We start from the raw sequence: 7495 nt of genomic DNA, 5'->3' as shown, positions 1-7495 counted from the left end.
CCAGATTCACATGGCTGAGAAAATTGCGCAAGATGTGCGTTGCGAGACGCACAAATCTTGCACATATATGAACCCTATTCTTTCAAAAAGGGTCATACACATGAGGGATTTTTTGCTTCATAGGACCGCTATGTGGGGTGATACGAGAAACAAATCACGGCATGTTCTATTTGGCTGCGTGATCTCGCATCACAACCCCTTTGAAAGCAATGGTGCAAGTCCGCGATCCTCTGCCGCACCCGAACCCCGCAAAATTGCACAATGAACTGCGCAACGTCACAGAAAAATCAATAACATCGCGGACTGATTAGACTCCACAGCCTTTTCAATCACGGTACGGGTGAGTCCCGCACCAATGTGAACGGCCCCCGGCAGCGCAGAAAGTACAGTTAAAGGGCTCGTGTGAAGGAGCCCTCAGCATGAGGAGAGAGCGGTTCGATATAGCGACTCCCACATTGGGGGATTTAGTGTGACAATGTATCACGGTTATTTCAGTGGGCACCATATACTAGCAAACGTCTTCTACAGCAACTGGAATGCTATAAAAAAAACCTTTGAAGATAATGAGTACACAAAATGTTCTTAGCTATATTTGCATAACTGGAATGCTGGAAAATAATGATGTTAAATGATGAGTTCTCATTAACATACAGATTACAAGGAAGACAGAGAACATTGCACAGTTATGTGGCAAAACCGGTTTTGGCCTTTCGGGAATGTGAATGTACACATACGTGTCCCCTTAGTCACTTGGTTTTAATGCATCTCAGACAGTAGATTTCCCACTTACAATAATGCTGAGGTTGGCGCATACATCAGTAATAATTCTTAGGCCTCATTCACATGGGCGTTGTTTTCACGCAGAAAAGGCTGTGAAAAAACTGTGTCTATTAGAACCAATGGTTTACTACAGAAATGTGCAGATGAAGGAATTTTAGACGCGCAAAAAAAAGATAGGACATGCGTGGCTATAATGCCCACATCTACGGTCTGTGCTGCGAGAAAAGCTAGGATCTGACCTATCCCTGGTGCGCTGCGCAGGAGTCTCCATAGACTCCTATGGAAGCTGGAGTTTAGCTGTGTCCGACACTCCAAAAGAAGATCCGAAGTCATTAGGAGGATTTCTGCCGACCGAGTGAATTCCAAACAGCAGCAGGGATGAGGGGAAGCCCTGAGTGCTCCGTTCATCTTCCCGGGGGTTCTCTTAATTGCCGAGGAGACTAACAGGAGTTTAAAACGGGACATTTAAAATGTGCTTCTGTGCAGCAAATTTTAAATGTCCCACTGAAAGCAGAGGGGAATTTCTCCAGCCCCGTTGCTTGCAATTCCCCAGCAGCAGCAGGGGACTCCCTTCATCTCTCTCCCCAGCAGCAGGTTCTCCATAGGGAGAGAGAGAGGGGGTGGGGTTAGAGGGCTTCCCCGAGAACGTGGGGGAGAGAGTGGGGATAGAGAAATCTTCCCTCTAGCCCAACCCCTCTCTCCTTGCTATGGGGAATCCCTGTGAGAAGAAACTAGCCCCTTGGGGTTCCCCGGTAGCCCAGCTCCCTCCCTCTCTGCACTATGGGGATTTTCCTTGGGGCCCTGTGGGGCTTCATCTTTCTTGCCTCCTGGAGGAGCTGCGCTTTACTGCGCTAAAACCAAGGGCGTGGGAAAGAGGCCTTACACACTGATAATAATTATCACCGGATCAGACATTTATGGCTTATTCACATGAACATTTTTTACATCCACGTTTGATGGACTTCACACGGACAGCAATAGGGCCCATTATGTGCAATGGCTCTATTCAGACATGCGTCTTTCTGCGTGGATCATATGAACAAAAAAAAAGTTATCATGCCCTATTCTGTTCCGTTTTTCTTCCATGATAATCAGACAGCCCACGGACAGCATCCCATGCTGACTTATGTTTTGTGTCTAATTTTGTAGAAACCATATTGGCTCACCAATGTGAAAAAGCCCTTAAAGAAAACCTGGCAGCTTTTCTGACCTATCTGTTTAAAGGGGTTTTCCTGGACTTTGCTATTAAAGGGATTGTACACAGATTGCAACTTATTTCCTATCTGCAGAATAGGGGACAGGTTGCTCATCAGTGGGGTTCTTACTGCTAAGACCCCCACTGATATCAAGAACAGGGATTATGTGTCCCTCGACCTCCTCACTGCAACCCCTGCAGTGAGGAGACTGAATAGAGTGCTGGTTGCACAAGCGTGCTGGTGCTCCATTGACTTTCAATGGGATTCCCGAGATACCTGAGTAGCATGTGATTGGGTAGTTCCGTCGGTCCTATTGACATGATAGAACGCTGACCATACATGCTGGGTCAGCGCTCCAATAATATTGACATCACTATGGAGGGAGAAGCGACCCCCTACAGTCAGAGGGGGACATGTGACCCTATGCTATAGATTTCGGGGGGTCTCAACCCACCGATCGGCAGGTTATCCCCTATCCTGTGATAGAGATTAATCTTGGTACAACCTCTTTACTGACTGATCCTCAGGGAAGGTCATCCATGGTTGATTAGCTGAGGTCATTGTGACCAACAGGGAGTTACTTGTCTCTCTGTGACTCCTACCAAGAACAATCTCAATCACTACAACTTCCTGTATGATGAAACAGCATGGAGTCTACCACACAAGTTCTTCACAGCAGAGACAGAAACTCCTATCACAATTGGTACATCATATTAAGCGCACAATACGCTATGACCATACGCTAGTGTGAGCCTGGCCTAGTTAGAATCACAATGTCCTCCCAATAGACAGAGACGGTACTGGCTCTAGAAAGCCATGTGATTCTGTATTGATGCATCATGGGGTTGCTAACACAGCAGAGAGGAAGAGAAAAAAAAAAAGAAAAATCTATAAATCACCTTGTTGTTGTATGATAACTATTAGGCTGAACTCAATGAAGGTGACTGCAATAGACAGAAAATATGTCTATAGGGTGACAATCAGATGCAGTGATAGAAAAAATGTAATTTCGCTAGAGTGACCCTTTAACCCTTTCCAATCCACTGTCTGAAGACATTCTGATTGAAGGCTGTACAGCTCCGATGTCGGAAGACATCCAGCAGGGTATTCTTACTGTATATTACTGGCCGCTCTGTTGTCGGGGGTTTCTCCAGCATGTCATATACTGCAGTGCTGGCTCTAGCCAGCAGATGGTGCCATTATATAATGGCAGAAAGAGAAAACCCCCTAGGAAACCCTGAATCTAAAATTGGATTGCAAAGGGTTAAGCCAAGAATAGGAGTGGATTTAAAAGAGAAAAAAAGAGAAGTGATCAATATTATCATTTTATGTCCCCATATTTAAGATCCACTCCTGCCTTTAAAAAAATGAATGAAAAATACTGACCAAGTGTGCATGAGGCCGTAGAATATGTTGGGACATAAGCAATAAGAATGCCAAGTTGTTGATTTATTCCTATATTTCCAGGAGGAATTACATAGGAACGTCACGATGCGGAGCCCTAAAAAAAACATACTCAAGCATTGTTACAGTATTTCGTAGCGAATACAAGTGTTACAGTACTTCATAGAGAATGCAACAGACTTGTTAGGCGTGCTGACGGGTCTTCTTTACAGCCCATGTCCATCATCATTCATTTTAATTATGTTTTTCGGAGGAGGTTGAAGCAGTCTGTAGTCGCTTAGTATTGCAAACAGTAGCCTTAGTAATTGCTGCATGCTTGGAACTCCTGCCCAACTGCGTTACAGAAAGGGGGCACTTCCTTTGTACTCCAGTTAACTTCTTCTGAGACTAGCCGCATATTAATTCCTAACCCCCTCAATTTTGCAGATGGTCTGGGCTTATTTACTCCTTAGCTATTTTTAACCAGCATCGTCCCGGCACATTACATCAGCGGGACCTCTGACATTCAGTGTGAATAACTGAAAAATATCATTCAGGGACTCGGCCGGGGGTTCACAGCGGAATATTTGTAGTAATATTTGTATCCCAGGCAACATACCAAGTTCTTATTTTAGGACTGGATTCGTAAATAGGAATCATCAGTTGAACAAAAGAACCAAAAATTATACTGGATGACTACAAAATATATATTTATTTGCCCCTACACTACTTTACATATGATTTCAGAACACCATAGTATAGAAGGTCAGATCCAAGTCCATACGTAACCAGAGGGAGCTCGGAAGATAAGAGAGAGTCCTAGATTACATATAGCTGCATTGCCAAAGGACAGGATATCAGTCCCTCTTCCTTTTGCAGGAGTCTCTGGTTTTGCTGACATAAGCTAATTTACATACTTTTACCCATGGAACATTGCCTTAAAAGTCTCCATACCCAAAATGAGTCTCTTCAATGAGATTCAGTACCACCCATGATCTTAGTAAATATGTTAAGAGTTAAACATCTGTAAAATGAGGTTTCACCGTTTAGACGCCCCCCGATTCTGAGAATGGGGGTTACGTGTTCCCCTCACTGTACCCCCTGCAGTAATGTGGATACTGAATGGAGTGAAAAATACATGCGCAGTGCTGCTCCATTCATTTCAATGGGGCTGAAAAAAACAGTTGGGTACAAGCGTTCAGCAATCTCTGACAGTCCCATTGAAGACGAATAGTGTAGTGGCCTTGCATGCTGGCCTGCTGCTCCATTCAAGCTTCTACTCACGGCAGGGGTGCAGTAAACCCACAGTGAGGAGTATAGGGAGACACAGGACCCCTGTTTTCGTGATTGTGGGGTCATGATCATGGAGACCCCCACTGATCAGACTTTTACCACCTATTATGTGAAAAGGTGATGAAAGTCGATCTCGGGAATACCCCTTTAAGTGGTAGCTAATTAAATCGGTTACCCTACCAAAAACATTTATCATCTGTTCATAGGAGAGGTATTAAATGCATTATCACAGGGGCTGGGACCACTGGACCCCCCAGATATAATGAAAACTGCGATTATACATTTATCACCTATCCACGGAGTACATAGTGTATGCACACTGGAGATCGAAGACTCGGACCCCCAGGGATCACAAGAATGGAGCAAGCCAAATCTATTTAGTGAATGCCATGGCAGTGCGCATGCGTGACCATTTCTATGGAACATAGCTTGGCCATCTCCATAGACAGTGAACACAGTGGTGGGCATGCATACGCACAGCCATTCCATTCATTAGGGGGACTAAGGATTTGCCATTGAGACCCCTGAGGCTCTCAGCAGTCAGACCCTAAGAGATCAAACATTTACTTTTTTGGGTTTAATCCCCAAACTCTTGGCAAAGCAGCTAGGACTTTGGTAAGCCATAAATATAAATTATGGGAAGTCTCTCCTCAATAAATAATCTAATCTAATATATAACTCAAAGTTGGTTGCGTGCCCCACGAGGAGACCACATACAGCATGATTCATGTTTTGTGGCGCACAATGCAATATAAACAGGTCAAAGAAAATGACAGCAAATTTATTTTCCTTGCAATTCTATTCAAATCATCTGGTAATATACATAGTAAATGAATACGTAATCCTTTGTGACATATCAGCAGCGTATTATGATACAAATGTGCGCTGACACACTGGTTGGGAAGCTGAGATCTAATCTGTTTACTTGACCTAAATATTTCGGGCGATGTTTATTATTTCAGATGGACAATATGATAATCTGTCGTTCATTTTCATATTTGCCCTAATAAGATGTAGCAAGCGGCTTAAGTGACTTGTCCTGCAAAACATTTATGCTACAAAAGGCTCCTTCACGCGGGTGTATTAGCAAGCGCAATACGCAGATAATCTAGTTAATTGACATCAATAGGTTCATTCTCACGTTCCGTATTTTGCATGTGCATTTCTTGCTTGAGCAAAAAAAACCAAAAAACCTTCCCTGTTTTGTGCACATGTGTGCACCAAAGGGCCCCATAGAAGTCTATGGGGGTGCGCAAGTCCACACGCAATACGAAACGGGAAGCGTAAAATACGGAGCAAAACTGCAGAGAGGAGAGAAGCAGCAGTAGCTGCTTAGAGGATACTAGGGCCGCTGAATGGTGACTGGAGAAGGGAGAAAGTCTATGCTATAGCCCCATTCCGGTGAAAGTGTCAGTGCTCTAACAAAGAACTGTCGTAGAGTCACGTTTCTGACCTGGGACTAGCCTGGGCCAGTAGCAGTGATGACTTCCACGCAACGGACTGTAAGTGAGGCTGGCCTCATCAGAGACTGTCAGTGAGCACACTATTAGGGACGTATAACAGATAGCCTGAAGGCCTGTGGTAGGACTCATGAAAAGTCAAGAATACAATATATATGTATCATACGAGTCATTACCTAAACTGAGGGAGGCAAACGCCTCCGAGAGGTTACGAGCACTGTCTTCTTATTGGGTTATAGTTTAACTTTGATTAAAGGATTATTGCCATCACTCATGGTAACAAACTGCATGATTTGCATTTCTGTTTATTAGGACTGATCTGCTTACACCATTATTAATACTGTTTCCCACATCTCTGTTATTTCATATTATGTGCAAAGTATTACTCCCAGAATTCAGTTAGCTCTAGCTAGTGCCTGGCTGTTTAATGGACCTTTCACAGGATATTTCTGCCTGGATGCAGCAAAATTTGCTGATGTGGAATTTCACATCAAAATCTGCAGGGCTAACTGCAGATTTTGATGGGGAATTGCCGGCTGATTTAAACCATTTTCATTCCACATCAGAATCCGCATGGAGCCATATGTTTTTCGGTTCGGAATGCGGGGAATTCCGCCTGTGTGAAAGGAACCTAAAGGCAACAGTTTAAAGGGGTTGTCCCGCGAAACAAAGTGGGGTTATACACTTCTGTATGGCCATATTAATGCACTTTGTAATGTACATTGTGCATTAATTATGAGCCATACAGAAGTTATTCACTTACCTGTTCCGTTGCTGGCGTCCTCGTCTCCATGGTGCCATCTAATTTTCAGCGTCTAATCGCCGGATTAGACGTGCTTGCGCAGTCCGGTCTTCTTCTTTTCTGAATGGGGCCGCTCGTGCCGGAGAGCGGCTCCTCGTAGCTCCGCCCCGTCACGTGCCGATTCCAGCCAATCAGGAGGCTGGAATCGGCAATGGACCGCACAGAAGACCTGCGGTCCACCGTGGGTGAAGATCCCGGCGGCCATCTTCACAAGGTAAGTAAGAAGTCACCGGAGCGCGGGGATTCAGGTAAGCACTATCCGGTTTTCTTTTTTAACCCCTGCATCGGGTTTGTCTCGCGACGAACGGGGGGGCTATTGAAAAAAAAACAACCCTTTTCGGCGCGGGACAACCCCTTTAAGTGTTCTTGAAATCTTGCTCACTTTCATAACTTTCTTCTTCAATAAATATAGCATATTTTGTAACTCCTTCTACTGCATCGTATCCTGAATCTGCGTCACGACACAAACTACCCACGACAATATGTTTAATATTGAATCCTCTTGTTCCTTGAACCACACAAAGGATGCTTTTCTTGTAGGCTTGACAATGATCACTAGAGATGAGCGAGCACTCAAATGC

This window comes from Eleutherodactylus coqui, chromosome 1, assembly GCF_035609145.1.
Source record: "Eleutherodactylus coqui strain aEleCoq1 chromosome 1, aEleCoq1.hap1, whole genome shotgun sequence".
In the NCBI taxonomy this organism is placed as follows: Eukaryota; Metazoa; Chordata; class Amphibia; order Anura; family Eleutherodactylidae; genus Eleutherodactylus; species Eleutherodactylus coqui.
Note: the sequence above shows the minus strand (reverse complement) of the source record.